General features: G+C 52.0%; 9 non-coding genes across 9 annotated transcripts; all 9 read right to left on the bottom strand.

The window, feature by feature from the left end:
• Nucleotides 1-1,471: 1,471 nt before the first annotated feature.
• Nucleotides 1,472-1,543, bottom strand: trnam-cau (transfer RNA methionine (anticodon CAU)). Its single transcript has one exon. It is a non-coding gene; the product is annotated as a tRNA-Met (tRNA).
• A 1,206-nt stretch (nt 1,544-2,749) lies between these two features.
• trnam-cau (transfer RNA methionine (anticodon CAU)) lies at nt 2,750-2,821 on the bottom strand. The gene has a single exon. It is a non-coding gene; the product is annotated as a tRNA-Met (tRNA).
• A 2,455-nt stretch (nt 2,822-5,276) lies between these two features.
• trnam-cau (transfer RNA methionine (anticodon CAU)) lies at nt 5,277-5,348 on the bottom strand. Its single transcript has one exon. It is a non-coding gene; the product is annotated as a tRNA-Met (tRNA).
• Nucleotides 5,349-6,525: 1,177 nt separating this feature from the next.
• trnam-cau (transfer RNA methionine (anticodon CAU)) lies at nt 6,526-6,597 on the bottom strand. Its single transcript has one exon. It is a non-coding gene; the product is annotated as a tRNA-Met (tRNA).
• Nucleotides 6,598-10,300: 3,703 nt separating this feature from the next.
• On the bottom strand, nt 10,301-10,372 carry trnam-cau (transfer RNA methionine (anticodon CAU)). Its single transcript has one exon. It is a non-coding gene; the product is annotated as a tRNA-Met (tRNA).
• A 1,206-nt stretch (nt 10,373-11,578) lies between these two features.
• trnam-cau (transfer RNA methionine (anticodon CAU)) lies at nt 11,579-11,650 on the bottom strand. Its single transcript has one exon. It is a non-coding gene; the product is annotated as a tRNA-Met (tRNA).
• A 1,206-nt stretch (nt 11,651-12,856) lies between these two features.
• trnam-cau (transfer RNA methionine (anticodon CAU)) lies at nt 12,857-12,928 on the bottom strand. The gene has a single exon. It is a non-coding gene; the product is annotated as a tRNA-Met (tRNA).
• A 1,206-nt stretch (nt 12,929-14,134) lies between these two features.
• trnam-cau (transfer RNA methionine (anticodon CAU)) lies at nt 14,135-14,206 on the bottom strand. The gene has a single exon. It is a non-coding gene; the product is annotated as a tRNA-Met (tRNA).
• Nucleotides 14,207-15,412: 1,206 nt separating this feature from the next.
• Nucleotides 15,413-15,484, bottom strand: trnam-cau (transfer RNA methionine (anticodon CAU)). Its single transcript has one exon. It is a non-coding gene; the product is annotated as a tRNA-Met (tRNA).
• Nucleotides 15,485-16,241: the final 757 nt, after the last annotated feature.

The raw sequence follows: 16,241 nt of genomic DNA, 5'->3' as shown, positions 1-16,241 counted from the left end.
CAGCATCATATTCCGATTTGCTTGCAGATCAGCAAAACTTATTTAGTAAAAGAAGAGGAAACAATAAGACTTTTAATATCAAGCTCATATTTTATGAGTGTGCTCTATCAGCCAAAGCTCCTCAAATTAATCGAAAGAGAATGATTTTGGAGATGCATCCTTGTCAAGGCTGGGATTAGTTGCAGGGCAAGTGTTGGCTGCAACCACATTAAAAGTTGTCTTTAGCAGAGGATGGTTTCGATCCATCGACCTCTGGGTTATGGGCCCCCCACGCTTCCGCTGCGCCACTCTGCTGCTGGTGTTGGAACTGATGAATTGCACCTCCTTGTGCTGGGACATGGCTGGCTGCGGTTGCGTGTGATTGACAGCTGCTCGAGTGAGCGGATTGGGCCGCGGGGTCACGTGGTGGATGGGCGTGATTAACCACTGCTCCAGTCATCACCAGAGGCAGTCCCTCGAAATCGAGGAAGACTTGCTTCCACTCTAAAAGTGAGTTCTCAGGTGGCTGTTCAGTCCAATACAGGAATTACAGTCTCTGTCACAGCTGGGGCAGACAGTGGTTAAAGGAAAGGGTGGGTGGGGAGTCTGGTTTGCCGCACGCTCCTTCCGCTGCCTGCGCTTGTTCTCGGCGGCGAGACTCGAGGTGCTCAGCGCCCTCCCGGATGCTCTTCCTCCACTTAGGGCGCTCTTTGGCAAGAGATTCCCAGGTGTCGGTGGGGATGTTGCACTTTATCAAGGAGGCTTTGAGGATGTCCTTCAAACGTTCCCTCTGCCCACCTGCGGCTCACTTGCCGTGTAGGATTCCGTGGGAGTCTTGTGTCGAGAATGCGGACAATGTGGCCCGCCCAATGGAGCTGGTCGAGTGTGGTCAGTGCTTCCATGCTGGGGATGTTGGCTTGATCGAGAGGGGATTTGCAGGATGTTGTGGTATTTCTCCAGCGATTTGAGGTGATTGCTGTATATGGTCCATGTCTCTGAGCCACCCAGGAGGCCGGATATCACTACAGCCCTGTATACCATGAGCTTGGTGCCAGATTTGAAGGCCTGATCTTGGAACACTGTCTTCCTCCGGCGGCCGAAGGCCCAACAGCCTGTATCCTGCAATATTTACAGGACATCCTCTCTCGTCAACACTAACATTGTCCTTAACCAATACTGCCACCCCAACTGCTACCATTCATGTACACCCGATATCCAGCTATATTTACGGCCCACGACTGCCCTTTGAGCCAGATCCAAGTTATTGCCACAGCATCATATTCCGATTTGCTTGCAGATCAGCAAAACTTATTTAGTAAAAGAAGAGGAAACAATAAGACTTTTAATATCAAGCTCATATTTTATGAGTGTGCTCTATCAGCCAAAGCTCCTCAAATTAATTGAAAGAGAATGATTTTGGAGATGCATCCTTGTCAAGGCTGGGATTAGTTGCAGGGCAAGTGTTGGCTGCAACCACATTAAAAGTTGTCTTTAGCAGAGGATGGTTTCGATCCATCGACCTCTGGGTTATGGGCCCAGCACGCTTCCGCTGCGCCACTCTGCTGCTGGTGTTGGAACTGATGAATTGCACCTCCTTGTGCTGGGACATGGCTGGCTGCGGTTGCGTGTGATTGACAGCTGCTCGAGTGAGCGGATTGGGCCGCGGGGTCACGTGGTGGATGGGCGTGATTAACCACTGCTCCAGTCATCACCAGAGGCAGTCCCTCGAAATCGAGGAAGACTTGCTTCCACTCTAAAAGTGAGTTCTCAGGTGGCTGTTCAGTCCAATACAGGAATTACAGTCTCTGTCACAGCTGGGGCAGACAGTGGTTAAAGGAAAGGGTGGGTGGGGAGTCTGGTTTGCCGCACGCTCCTTCCGCTGCCTGCGCTTGTTCTCGGCGGCGAGACTCGAGGTGCTCAGCGCCCTCCCGGATGCTCTTCCTCCACTTAGGGCGCTCTTTGGCAAGAGATTCCCAGGTGTCGGTGGGGATGTTGCACTTTATCAAGGAGGCTTTGAGGATGTCCTTCAAACGTTCCCTCTGCCCACCTGCGGCTCACTTGCCGTGTAGGATTCCGTGGGAGTCTTGTGTCGAGAATGCGGACAATGTGGCCCGCCCAATGGAGCTGGTCGAGTGTGGTCAGTGCTTCCATGCTGGGGATGTTGGCTTGATCGAGAGCACTGACGTTGAAGCGTCCATCCTCCCAGGGGATTTGCAGGATGTTGTGGTATTTCTCCAGCGATTTGAGGTGATTGCTGTATATGGTCCATGTCTCTGAGCCACCCAGGAGGCCGGATATCACTACAGCCCTGTATACCATGAGCTTGGTGCCAGATTTGAAGGCCTGATCTTGGAACACTGTCTTCCTCCGGCGGCCGAAGGCCCAACAGCCTGTATCCTGCAATATTTACAGGACATCCTCTCTCATCAACACTAACATTGTCCTTAACCAATACTGCCACCCCAACTGCTACCATTCATGTACACCCGATATCCAGCTATATTTACGGCCCACGCCTGCCCTTTGAGCCAGATCCAAGTTATTGCCACAGCATCATATTCCGATTTGCTTGCAGATCAGCAAAACTTATTTAGTAAAAGAAGAGGAAACAATAAGACTTTTAATATCAAGCTCATATTTTATGAGTGTGCTCTATCAGCCAAAGCTCCTCAAATTAATTGAAAGAGAATGATTTTGGAGATGCATCCTTGTCAAGGCTGGGATTAGTTGCAGGGCAAGTGTTGGCTGCAACCACATTAAAAGTTGTCTTTAGCAGAGGATGGTTTCGATCCATCGACCTCTGGGTTATGGGCCCAGCACGCTTCCGCTGCGCCACTCTGCTGCTGGTGTTGGAACTGATGAATTGCACCTCCTTGTGCTGGGACATGGCTGGCTGCGGTTGCGTGTGATTGACAGCTGCTCGAGTGAGCGGATTGGGCCGCGGGGTCACGTGGTGGATGGGCGTGATTAACCACTGCTCCAGTCATCACCAGAGGCAGCCCCTCGAAATCGAGGAAGACTTGCTTCCACTCTAAAAGTGAGTTCTCAGGTGGCTGTTCAGTCCAATACAGGAATTACAGTCTCTGTCACAGCTGGGGCAGACAGTGGTTAAAGGAAAGGGTGGGTGGGGAGTCTGGTTTGCCGCACGCTCCTTCCGCTGCCTGCGCTTGTTCTCGGCGGCGAGACTCGAGGTGCTCAGCGCCCTCCCGGATGCTCTTCCTCCACTTAGGGCGCTCTTTGGCAAGAGATTCCCAGGTGTCGGTGGGGATGTTGCACTTTATCAAGGAGGCTTTGAGGATGTCCTTCAAACGTTCCCTCTGCCCACCTGCGGCTCACTTGCCGTGTAGGATTCCGTGGGAGTCTTGTGTCGAGAATGCGGACAATGTGGCCCGCCCAATGGAGCTGGTCGAGTGTGGTCAGTGCTTCCATGCTGGGGATGTTGGCTTGATCGAGAGCACTGACGTTGAAGCGTCCATCCTCCCAGGGGATTTGCAGGATGTTGTGGTATTTCTCCAGCGATTTGAGGTGATTGCTGTTTATGGTCCATGTCTCTGAGCCACCCAGGAGGCCGGATATCACTACAGCCCTGTATACCATGAGCTTGGTGCCAGATTTGAAGGCCTGATCTTGGAACACTGTCTTCCTCCGGCGGCCGAAGGCCCAACAGCCTGTATCCTGCAATATTTACAGGACATCCTCTCTCGTCAACACTAACATTGTCCTTAACCAATACTGCCACCCCAACTGCTACCATTCATGTACACCCGATATCCAGCTATATTTACGGCCCACGACTGCCCTTTGAGCCAGATCCAAGTTATTGCCACAGCATCATATTCCGATTTGCTTGCAGATCAGCAAAACTTATTTAGTAAAAGAAGAGGAAACAATAAGACTTTTAATATCAAGCTCATATTTTATGAGTGTGCTCTATCAGCCAAAGCTCCTCAAATTAATCGAAAGAGAATGATTTTGGAGATGCATCCTTGTCAAGGCTGGGATTAGTTGCAGGGCAAGTGTTGGCTGCAACCACATTAAAAGTTGTCTTTAGCAGAGGATGGTTTCGATCCATCGACCTCTGGGTTATGGGCCCCCCACGCTTCCGCTGCGCCACTCTGCTGCTGGTGTTGGAACTGATGAATTGCACCTCCTTGTGCTGGGACATGGCTGGCTGCGGTTGCGTGTGATTGACAGCTGCTCGAGTGAGCGGATTGGGCCGCGGGGTCACGTGGTGGATGGGCGTGATTAACCACTGCTCCAGTCATCACCAGAGGCAGTCCCTCGAAATCGAGGAAGACTTGCTTCCACTCTAAAAGTGAGTTCTCAGGTGGCTGTTCAGTCCAATACAGGAATTACAGTCTCTGTCACAGCTGGGGCAGACAGTGGTTAAAGGAAAGGGTGGGTGGGGAGTCTGGTTTGCCGCACGCTCCTTCCGCTGCCTGCGCTTGTTCTCGGCGGCGAGACTCGAGGTGCTCAGCGCCCTCCCGGATGCTCTTCCTCCACTTAGGGCGCTCTTTGGCAAGAGATTCCCAGGTGTCGGTGGGGATGTTGCACTTTATCAAGGAGGCTTTGAGGATGTCCTTCAAACGTTCCCTCTGCCCACCTGCGGCTCACTTGCCGTGTAGGATTCCGTGGGAGTCTTGTGTCGAGAATGCGGACAATGTGGCCCGCCCAATGGAGCTGGTCGAGTGTGGTCAGTGCTTCGATGCTGGGGATGTTGGCTTGATCGAGAGGGGATTTGCAGGATGTTGTGGTATTTCTCCAGCGATTTGAGGTGATTGCTGTATATGGTCCATGTCTCTGAGCCACCCAGGAGGCCGGATATCACTACAGCCCTGTATACCATGAGCTTGGTGCCAGATTTGAAGGCCTGATCTTGGAACACTGTCTTCCTCCGGCGGCCGAAGGCCCAACAGCCTGTATCCTGCAATATTTACAGGACATCCTCTCTCGTCAACACTAACATTGTCCTTAACCAATACTGCCACCCCAACTGCTACCATTCATGTACACCCGATATCCAGCTATATTTACGGCCCACGACTGCCCTTTGAGCCAGATCCAAGTTATTGCCACAGCATCATATTCCGATTTGCTTGCAGATCAGCAAAACTTATTTAGTAAAAGAAGAGGAAACAATAAGACTTTTAATATCAAGCTCATATTTTATGAGTGTGCTCTATCAGCCAAAGCTCCTCAAATTAATTGAAAGAGAATGATTTTGGAGATGCATCCTTGTCAAGGCTGGGATTAGTTGCAGGGCAAGTGTTGGCTGCAACCACATTAAAAGTTGTCTTTAGCAGAGGATGGTTTCGATCCATCGACCTCTGGGTTATGGGCCCAGCACGCTTCCGCTGCGCCACTCTGCTGCTGGTGTTGGAACTGATGAATTGCACCTCCTTGTGCTGGGACATGGCTGGCTGCGGTTGCGTGTGATTGACAGCTGCTCGAGTGAGCGGATTGGGCCGCGGGGTCACGTGGTGGATGGGCGTGATTAACCACTGCTCCAGTCATCACCAGAGGCAGTCCCTCGAAATCGAGGAAGACTTGCTTCCACTCTAAAAGTGAGTTCTCAGGTGGCTGTTCAGTCCAATACAGGAATTACAGTCTCTGTCACAGCTGGGGCAGACAGTGGTTAAAGGAAAGGGTGGGTGGGGAGTCTGGTTTGCCGCACGCTCCTTCCGCTGCCTGCGCTTGTTCTCGGCGGCGAGACTCGAGGTGCTCAGCGCCCTCCCGGATGCTCTTCCTCCACTTAGGGCGCTCTTTGGCAAGAGATTCCCAGGTGTCGGTGGGGATGTTGCACTTTATCAAGGAGGCTTTGAGGATGTCCTTCAAACGTTCCCTCTGCCCACCTGCGGCTCACTTGCCGTGTAGGATTCCGTGGGAGTCTTGTGTCGAGAATGCGGACAATGTGGCCCGCCCAATGGAGCTGGTCGAGTGTGGTCAGTGCTTCCATGCTGGGGATGTTGGCTTGATCGAGAGGGGATTTGCAGGATGTTGTGGTATTTCTCCAGCGATTTGAGGTGATTGCTGTATATGGTCCATGTCTCTGAGCCACCCAGGAGGCCGGATATCACTACAGCCCTGTATACCATGAGCTTGGTGCCAGATTTGAAGGCCTGATCTTGGAACACTGTCTTCCTCCGGCGGCCGAAGGCCCAACAGCCTGTATCCTGCAATATTTACAGGACATCCTCTCTCGTCAACACTAACATTGTCCTTAACCAATACTGCCACCCCAACTGCTACCATTCATGTACACCCGATATCCAGCTATATTTACGGCCCACGACTGCCCTTTGAGCCAGATCCAAGTTATTGCCACAGCATCATATTCCGATTTGCTTGCAGATCAGCAAAACTTATTTAGTAAAAGAAGAGGAAACAATAAGACTTTTAATATCAAGCTCATATTTTATGAGTGTGCTCTATCAGCCAAAGCTCCTCAAATTAATTGAAAGAGAATGATTTTGGAGATGCATCCTTGTCAAGGCTGGGATTAGTTGCAGGGCAAGTGTTGGCTGCAACCACATTAAAAGTTGTCTTTAGCAGAGGATGGTTTCGATCCATCGACCTCTGGGTTATGGGCCCAGCACGCTTCCGCTGCGCCACTCTGCTGCTGGTGGTGGAACTGATGAATTGCACCTCCTTGTGCTGGGACATGGCTGGCTGCGGTTGCGTGTGATTGACAGCTGCTCGAGTGAGCGGATTGGGCCGCGGGGTCACGTGGTGGATGGGCGTGATTAACCACTGCTCCAGTCATCACCAGAGGCAGTCCCTCGAAATCGAGGAAGACTTGCTTCCACTCTAAAAGTGAGTTCTCAGGTGGCTGTTCAGTCCAATACAGGAATTACAGTCTCTGTCACAGCTGGGGCAGACAGTGGTTAAAGGAAAGGGTGGGTGGGGAGTCTGGTTTGCCGCACGCTCCTTCCGCTGCCTGCGCTTGTTCTCGGCGGCGAGACTCGAGGTGCTCAGCGCCCTCCCGGATGCTCTTCCTCCACTTAGGGCGCTCTTTGGCAAGAGATTCCCAGGTGTCGGTGGGGATGTTGCACTTTATCAAGGAGGCTTTGAGGATGTCCTTCAAACGTTCCCTCTGCCCACCTGCGGCTCACTTGCCGTGTAGGATTCCGTGGGAGTCTTGTGTCGAGAATGCGGACAATGTGGCCCGCCCAATGGAGCTGGTCGAGTGTGGTCAGTGCTTCGATGCTGGGGATGTTGGCTTGATCGAGAGGGGATTTGCAGGATGTTGTGGTATTTCTCCAGCGATTTGAGGTGATTGCTGTATATGGTCCATGTCTCTGAGCCACCCAGGAGGCCGGATATCACTACAGCCCTGTATACCATGAGCTTGGTGCCAGATTTGAAGGCCTGATCTTGGAACACTGTCTTCCTCCGGCGGCCGAAGGCCCAACAGCCTGTATCCTGCAATATTTACAGGACATCCTCTCTCGTCAACACTAACATTGTCCTTAACCAATACTGCCACCCCAACTGCTACCATTCATGTACACCCGATATCCAGCTATATTTACGGCCCACGACTGCCCTTTGAGCCAGATCCAAGTTATTGCCACAGCATCATATTCCGATTTGCTTGCAGATCAGCAAAACTTATTTAGTAAAAGAAGAGGAAACAATAAGACTTTTAATATCAAGCTCATATTTTATGAGTGTGCTCTATCAGCCAAAGCTCCTCAAATTAATTGAAAGAGAATGATTTTGGAGATGCATCCTTGTCAAGGCTGGGATTAGTTGCAGGGCAAGTGTTGGCTGCAACCACATTAAAAGTTGTCTTTAGCAGAGGATGGTTTCGATCCATCGACCTCTGGGTTATGGGCCCAGCAAGCTTCCGCTGCGCCACTCTGCTTCTGTGTTGGAACTGATGAATTGCACCTCCTTGTGCTGGGACATGGCTGGCTGCGGTTGCGTGTGATTGACAGCTGCTCGAGTGAGCGGATTGGGCCGCGGGGTCACGTGGTGGATGGGCGTGATTAACCACTGCTCCAGTCATCACCAGAGGCAGTCCCTCGAAATCGAGGAAGACTTGCTTCCACTCTAAAAGTGAGTTCTCAGGTGGCTGTTCAGTCCAATACAGGAATTACAGTCTCTGTCACAGCTGGGGCAGACAGTGGTTAAAGGAAAGGGTGGGTGGGGAGTCTGGTTTGCCGCACGCTCCTTCCGCTGCCTGCGCTTGTTCTCGGCGGCGAGACTCGAGGTGCTCAGCGCCCTCCCGGATGCTCTTCCTCCACTTAGGGCGCTCTTTGGCAAGAGATTCCCAGGTGTCGGTGGGGATGTTGCACTTTATCAAGGAGGCTTTGAGGATGTCCTTCAAACGTTCCCTCTGCCCACCTGCGGCTCACTTGCCGTGTAGGATTCCGTGGGAGTCTTGTGTCGAGAATGCGGACAATGTGGCCCGCCCAATGGAGCTGGTCGAGTGTGGTCAGTGCTTCCATGCTGGGGATGTTGGCTTGATCGAGAGCACTGACGTTGAAGCGTCCATCCTCCCAGGGGATTTGCAGGATGTTGTGGTATTTCTCCAGCGATTTGAGGTGATTGCTGTATATGGTCCATGTCTCTGAGCCACCCAGGAGGCCGGATATCACTACAGCCCTGTATACCATGAGCTTGGTGCCAGATTTGAAGGCCTGATCTTGGAACACTGTCTTCCTCCGGCGGCCGAAGGCCCAACAGCCTGTATCCTGCAATATTTACAGGACATCCTCTCTCGTCAACACTAACATTGTCCTTAACCAATACTGCCACCCCAACTGCTACCATTCATGTACACCCGATATCCAGCTATATTTACGGCCCACGACTGCCCTTTGAGCCAGATCCAAGTTATTGCCACAGCATCATATTCCGATTTGCTTGCAGATCAGCAAAACTTATTTAGTAAAAGAAGAGGAAACAATAAGACTTTTAATATCAAGCTCATATTTTATGAGTGTGCTCTATCAGCCAAAGCTCCTCAAATTAATCGAAAGAGAATGATTTTGGAGATGCATCCTTGTCAAGGCTGGGATTAGTTGCAGGGCAAGTGTTGGCTGCAACCACATTAAAAGTTGTCTTTAGCAGAGGATGGTTTCGATCCATCGACCTCTGGGTTATGGGCCCCCCACGCTTCCGCTGCGCCACTCTGCTGCTGGTGTTGGAACTGATGAATTGCACCTCCTTGTGCTGGGACATGGCTGGCTGCGGTTGCGTGTGATTGACAGCTGCTCGAGTGAGCGGATTGGGCCGCGGGGTCACGTGGTGGATGGGCGTGATTAACCACTGCTCCAGTCATCACCAGAGGCAGTCCCTCGAAATCGAGGAAGACTTGCTTCCACTCTAAAAGTGAGTTCTCAGGTGGCTGTTCAGTCCAATACAGGAATTACAGTCTCTGTCACAGCTGGGGCAGACAGTGGTTAAAGGAAAGGGTGGGTGGGGAGTCTGGTTTGCCGCACGCTCCTTCCGCTGCCTGCGCTTGTTCTCGGCGGCGAGACTCGAGGTGCTCAGCGCCCTCCCGGATGCTCTTCCTCCACTTAGGGCGCTCTTTGGCAAGAGATTCCCAGGTGTCGGTGGGGATGTTGCACTTTATCAAGGAGGCTTTGAGGATGTCCTTCAAACGTTCCCTCTGCCCACCTGCGGCTCACTTGCCGTGTAGGATTCCGTGGGAGTCTTGTGTCGAGAATGCGGACAATGTGGCCCGCCCAATGGAGCTGGTCGAGTGTGGTCAGTGCTTCGATGCTGGGGATGTTGGCTTGATCGAGAGGGGATTTGCAGGATGTTGTGGTATTTCTCCAGCGATTTGAGGTGATTGCTGTATATGGTCCATGTCTCTGAGCCACCCAGGAGGCCGGATATCACTACAGCCCTGTATACCATGAGCTTGGTGCCAGATTTGAAGGCCTGATCTTGGAACACTGTCTTCCTCCGGCGGCCGAAGGCCCAACAGCCTGTATCCTGCAATATTTACAGGACATCCTCTCTCGTCAACACTAACATTGTCCTTAACCAATACTGCCACCCCAACTGCTACCATTCATGTACACCCGATATCCAGCTATATTTACGGCCCACGACTGCCCTTTGAGCCAGATCCAAGTTATTGCCACAGCATCATATTCCGATTTGCTTGCAGATCAGCAAAACTTATTTAGTAAAAGAAGAGGAAACAATAAGACTTTTAATATCAAGCTCATATTTTATGAGTGTGCTCTATCAGCCAAAGCTCCTCAAATTAATTGAAAGAGAATGATTTTGGAGATGCATCCTTGTCAAGGCTGGGATTAGTTGCAGGGCAAGTGTTGGCTGCAACCACATTAAAAGTTGTCTTTAGCAGAGGATGGTTTCGATCCATCGACCTCTGGGTTATGGGCCCAGCACGCTTCCGCTGCGCCACTCTGCTGCTGGTGTTGGAACTGATGAATTGCACCTCCTTGTGCTGGGACATGGCTGGCTGCGGTTGCGTGTGATTGACAGCTGCTCTAGTGAGCGGATTGGGCCGCGGGGTCACGTGGTGGATGGGCGTGATTAACCACTGCTCCAGTCATCACCAGAGGCAGCCCCTCGAAATCGAGGAAGACTTGCTTCCACTCTAAAAGTGAGTTCTCAGGTGGCTGTTCAGTCCAATACGGGAATTACAGTCTCTGTCACAGCTGGGGCAGACAGTGGTTAAAGGAAAGGGTGGGTGGGGAGTCTGGTTTGCCGCACGCTCCTTCCGCTGCCTGCGCTTGTTCTCGGCGGCGAGACTCGAGGTGCTCAGCGCCCTCCCGGATGCTCTTCCTCCACTTAGGGCGCTCTTTGGCAAGAGATTCCCAGGTGTCGGTGGGGATGTTGCACTTTATCAAGGAGGCTTTGAGGATGTCCTTCAAACGTTCCCTCTGCCCACCTGCGGCTCACTTGCCGTGTAGGATTCCGTGGGAGTCTTGTGTCGAGAATGCGGACAATGTGGCCCGCCCAATGGAGCTGGTCGAGTGTGGTCAGTGCTTCGATGCTGGGGATGTTGGCTTGATCGAGAGCACTGACGTTGAAGCGTCCATCCTCCCAGGGGATTTGCAGGATGTTGTGGTATTTCTCCAGCGATTTGAGGTGATTGCTGTATATGGTCCATGTCTCTGAGCCACCCAGGAGGCCGGATATCACTACAGCCCTGTATACCATGAGCTTGGTGCCAGATTTGAAGGCCTGATCTTGGAACACTGTCTTCCTCCGGCGGCCGAAGGCCCAACAGCCTGTATCCTGCAATATTTACAGGACATCCTCTCTCATCAACACTAACATTGTCCTTAACCAATACTGCCACCCCAACTGCTACCATTCATGTACACCCGATATCCAGCTATATTTACGGCCCACGCCTGCCCTTTGAGCCAGATCCAAGTTATTGCCACAGCATCATATTCCGATTTGCTTGCAGATCAGCAAAACTTATTTAGTAAAAGAAGAGGAAACAATAAGACTTTTAATATCAAGCTCATATTTTATGAGTGTGCTCTATCAGCCAAAGCTCCTCAAATTAATCGAAAGAGAATGATTTTGGAGATGCATCCTTGTCAAGGCTGGGATTAGTTGCAGGGCAAGTGTTGGCTGCAACCACATTAAAAGTTGTCTTTAGCAGAGGATGGTTTCGATCCATCGACCTCTGGGTTATGGGCCCAGCACGCTTCCGCTGCGCCACTCTGCTGCTGGTGTTGGAACTGATGAATTGCACCTCCTTGTGCTGGGACATGGCTGGCTGCGGTTGCGTGTGATTGACAGCTGCTCTAGTGAGCGGATTGGGCCGCGGGGTCACGTGGTGGATGGGCGTGATTAACCACTGCTCCAGTCATCACCAGAGGCAGTCCCTCGAAATCGAGGAAGACTTGCTTCCACTCTAAAAGTGAGTTCTCAGGTGGCTGTTCAGTCCAATACAGGAATTACAGTCTCTGTCACAGCTGGGGCAGACAGTGGTTAAAGGAAAGGGTGGGTGGGGAGTCTGGTTTGCCGCACGCTCCTTCCGCTGCCTGCGCTTGTTCTCGGCGGCGAGACTCGAGGTGCTCAGCGCCCTCCCGGATGCTCTTCCTCCACTTAGGGCGCTCTTTGGCAAGAGATTCCCAGGTGTCGGTGGGGATGTTGCACTTTATCAAGGAGGCTTTGAGGATGTCCTTCAAACGTTCCCTCTGCCCACCTGCGGCTCACTTGCCGTGTAGGATTCCGTGGGAGTCTTGTGTCGAGAATGCGGACAATGTGGCCCGCCCAACGGAGCTGGTCGAGTGTGGTCAGTGCTTCGATGCTGGGGATGTTGGCTTGATCGAGAGCACTGACGTTGAAGCGTCTATCCTCCCAGGGGATTTGCAGGATGTTGTGGTATTTCTCCAGCGATTTGAGGTGATTGCTGTATATGGTCCATGTCTCTGAGCCACCCAGGAGGCCGGATATCACTACAGCCCTGTATACCATGAGCTTGGTGCCAGATTTGAAGGCCTGATCTTGGAACACTGTCTTCCTCCGGCGGCCGAAGGCCCAACAGCCTGTATCCTGCAATATTTACAGGACATCCTCTCTCATCAACACTAACATTGTCCTTAACCAATACTGCCACCCCAACTGCTACCATTCATGTACACCCGATATCCAGCTATATTTACGGCCCACGCCTGCCCTTTGAGCCAGATCCAAGTTATTGCCACAGCATCATATTCCGATTTGCTTGCAGATCAGCAAAACTTATTTAGTAAAAGAAGAGGAAACAATAAGACTTTTAATATCAAGCTCATATTTTATGAGTGTGCTCTATCAGCCAAAGCTCCTCAAATTAATTGAAAGAGAATGATTTTGGAGATGCATCCTTGTCAAGGCTGGGATTAGTTGCAGGGCAAGTGTTGGCTGCAACCACATTAAAAGTTGTCTTTAGCAGAGGATGGTTTCGATCCATCGACCTCTGGGTTATGGGCCCAGCACGCTTCCGCTGCGCCACTCTGCTGCTGGTGTTGGAACTGATGAATTGCACCTCCTTGTGCTGGGACATGGCTGGCTGCGGTTGCGTGTGATTGACAGCTGCTCGAGTGAGCGGATTGGGCCGCGGGGTCACGTGGTGGATGGGCGTGATGAACCACTGCTCCAGTCATCACCAGAGGCAGTCCCTCGAAATCGAGGAAGACTTGCTTCCACTCTAAAAGTGAGTTCTCAGGTGGCTGTTCAGTCCAATACAGGAATTACAGTCTCTGTCACAGCTGGGGCAGACAGTGGTTAAAGGAAAGGGTGGGTGGGGAGTCTGGTTTGCCGCACGCTCCTTCCGCTGCCTGCGCTTGTTCTCGGCGGCGAGACTCGAGGTGCTCAGCGCCCTCCCGGATGCTCTTCCTCCACTTAGGGCGCTCTTTGGCAAGAGATTCCCAGGTGTCGGTGGGGATGTTGCACTTTATCAAGGAGGCTTTGAGGATGTCCTTCAAACGTTCCCTCTGCCCACCTGCGGCTCACTTGCCGTGTAGGATTCCGTGGGAGTCTTGTGTCGAGAATGCGGACAATGTGGCCCGCCCAATGGAGCTGGTCGAGTGTGGTCAGTGCTTCGATGCTGGGGATGTTGGCTTGATCGAGAGCACTGACGTTGAAGCGTCTATCCTCCCAGGGGATTTGCAGGATGTTGTGGTATTTCTCCAGCGATTTGAGGTGATTGCTGTATATGGTCCATGTCTCTGAGCCACCCAGGAGGCCGGATATCACTACAGCCCTGTATACCATGAGCTTGGTGCCAGATTTGAAGGCCTGATCTTGGAACACTGTCTTCCTCCGGCGGCCGAAGGCCCAACAGCCTGTATCCTGCAATATTTACAGGACATCCTCTCTCGTCAACACTAACATTGTCCTTAACCAATACTGCCACCCCAACTGCTACCATTCATGTACACCCGATATCCAGCTATATTTACGGCCCACGCCTGCCCTTTGAGCCAGATCCAAGTTATTGCCACAGCATCATAATCCGATTTGCTTGCAGATCAGCAAAACTTATTTAGTAAAAGAAGAGGAAACAATAAGACTTTTAATATCAAGCTCATATTTTATGAGTGTGCTCGATCAGCCAAAGCTCCTCAAATTAATTGAAAGAGAATGATTTTGGAGATGCATCCTTGTCAAGGCTGGGATTAGTTGCAGGGCAAGTGTTGGCTGCAACCACATTAAAAGTTGTCTTTAGCAGAGGATGGTTTCGATCCATCGACCTCTGGGTTATGGGCCCAGCACGCTTCCGCTGCGCCACTCTGCTGCTGGTGTTGGAACTGATGAATTGCACCTCCTTGTGCTGGGACATGGCTGGCTGCGGTTGCGTGTGATTGACAGCTGCTCTAGTGAGCGGATTGGGCCGCGGGGTCACGTGGTGGATGGGCGTGATTAACCACTGCTCCAGTCATCACCAGAGGCAGTCCCTCGAAATCGAGGAAGACTTGCTTCCACTCTAAAAGTGAGTTCTCAGGTGGCTGTTCAGTCCAATACAGGAATTACAGTCTCTGTCACAGCTGGGGCAGACAGTGGTTAAAGGAAAGGGTGGGTGGGGAGTCTGGTTTGCCGCACGCTCCTTCCGCTGCCTGCGCTTGTTCTCGGCGGCGAGACTCGAGGTGCTCAGCGCCCTCCCGGATGCTCTTCCTCCACTTAGGGCGCTCTTTGGCAAGAGATTCCCAGGTGTCGGTGGGGATGTTGCACTTTATCAAGGAGGCTTTGAGGATGTCCTTCAAACGTTCCCTCTGCCCACCTGCGGCTCACTTGCCGTGTAGGATTCCGTGGGAGTCTTGTGTCGAGAATGCGGACAATGTGGCCCGCCCAATGGAGCTGGTCGAGTGTGGTCAGTGCTTCGATGCTGGGGATGTTGGCTTGATCGAGAGCACTGACGTTGAAGCGTCTATCCTCCCAGGGGATTTGCAGGATGTTGTGGTATTTCTCCAGCGATTTGAGGTGATTGCTGTATATGGTCCATGTCTCTGAGCCACCCAGGAGGCCGGATATCACTACAGCCCTGTATACCATGAGCTTGGTGCCAGATTTGAAGGCCTGATCTTGGAACACTGTCTTCCTCCGGCGGCCGAAGGCCCAACAGCCTGTATCCTGCAATATTTACAGGACATCCTCTCTCGTCAACACTAACATTGTCCTTAACCAATACTGCCACCCCAACTGCTACCATTCATGTACACCCGATATCCAGCTATATTTACGGCCCACGACTGCCCTTTGAGCCAGATCCAAGTTATTGCCACAGCATCATATTCCGATTTGCTTGCAGATCAGCAAAACTTATTTAGTAAAAGAAGAGGAAACAATAAGACTTTTAATATCAAGCTCATATTTTATGAGTGTGCTCTATCAGCCAAAGCTCCTCAAATTAATTGAAAGAGAATGATTTTGGAGATGCATCCTTGTCAAGGCTGGGATTAGTTGCAGGGCAAGTGTTGGCTGCAACCACATTAAAAGTTGTCTTTAGCAGAGGATGGTTTCGATCCATCGACCTCTGGGTTATGGGCCCAGCACGCTTCCGCTGCGCCACTCTGCTGCTGGTGTTGGAACTGATGAATTGCACCTCCTTGTGCTGGGACATGGCTGGCTGCGGTTGCGTGTGATTGACAGCTGCTCGAGTGAGCGGATTGGGCCGCGGGGTCACGTGGTGGATGGGCGTGATTAACCACTGCTCCAGTCATCACCAGAGGCAGTCCCTCGAAATCGAGGAAGACTTGCTTCCACTCTAAAAGTGAGTTCTCAGGTGGCTGTTCAGTCCAATACAGGAATTACAGTCTCTGTCACAGCTGGGGCAGACAGTGGTTAAAGGAAAGGGTGGGTGGGGAGTCTGGTTTGCCGCACGCTCCTTCCGCTGCCTGCGCTTGTTCTCGGCGGCGAGACTCGAGGTGCTCAGCGCCCTCCCGGATGCTCTTCCTCCACTTAGGGCGCTCTTTGGCAAGAGATTCCCAGGTGTCGGTGGGGATGTTGCACTTTATCAAGGAGGCTTTGAGGATGTCCTTCAAACGTTCCCTCTGCCCACCTGCGGCTCACTTGCCGTGTAGGATTCCGTGGGAGTCTTGTGTCGAGAATGCGGACAATGTGGCCCGCCCAATGGAGCTGGTCGAGTGTGGTCAGTGCTTCCATGCTGGGGATGTTGGCTTGATCGAGAGCACTGACGTTGAAGCGTCCATCCTCCCAGGGGATTTGCAGGATGTTGTGGTATTTCTCCAGCGATTTGAGGTGATTGCTGTTTATGGTCCATGTCTCTGAGCCACCCAGGAGGCCGGATATCACTACAGCCCTGTATACCATGA

This window comes from Pristiophorus japonicus, unplaced genomic scaffold (genome assembly GCF_044704955.1).
Source record: "Pristiophorus japonicus isolate sPriJap1 unplaced genomic scaffold, sPriJap1.hap1 HAP1_SCAFFOLD_539, whole genome shotgun sequence".
Classification (NCBI taxonomy): domain Eukaryota; kingdom Metazoa; phylum Chordata; class Chondrichthyes; family Pristiophoridae; genus Pristiophorus; species Pristiophorus japonicus.
This window is presented reverse-complemented; position numbering and strand designations above follow the sequence as displayed.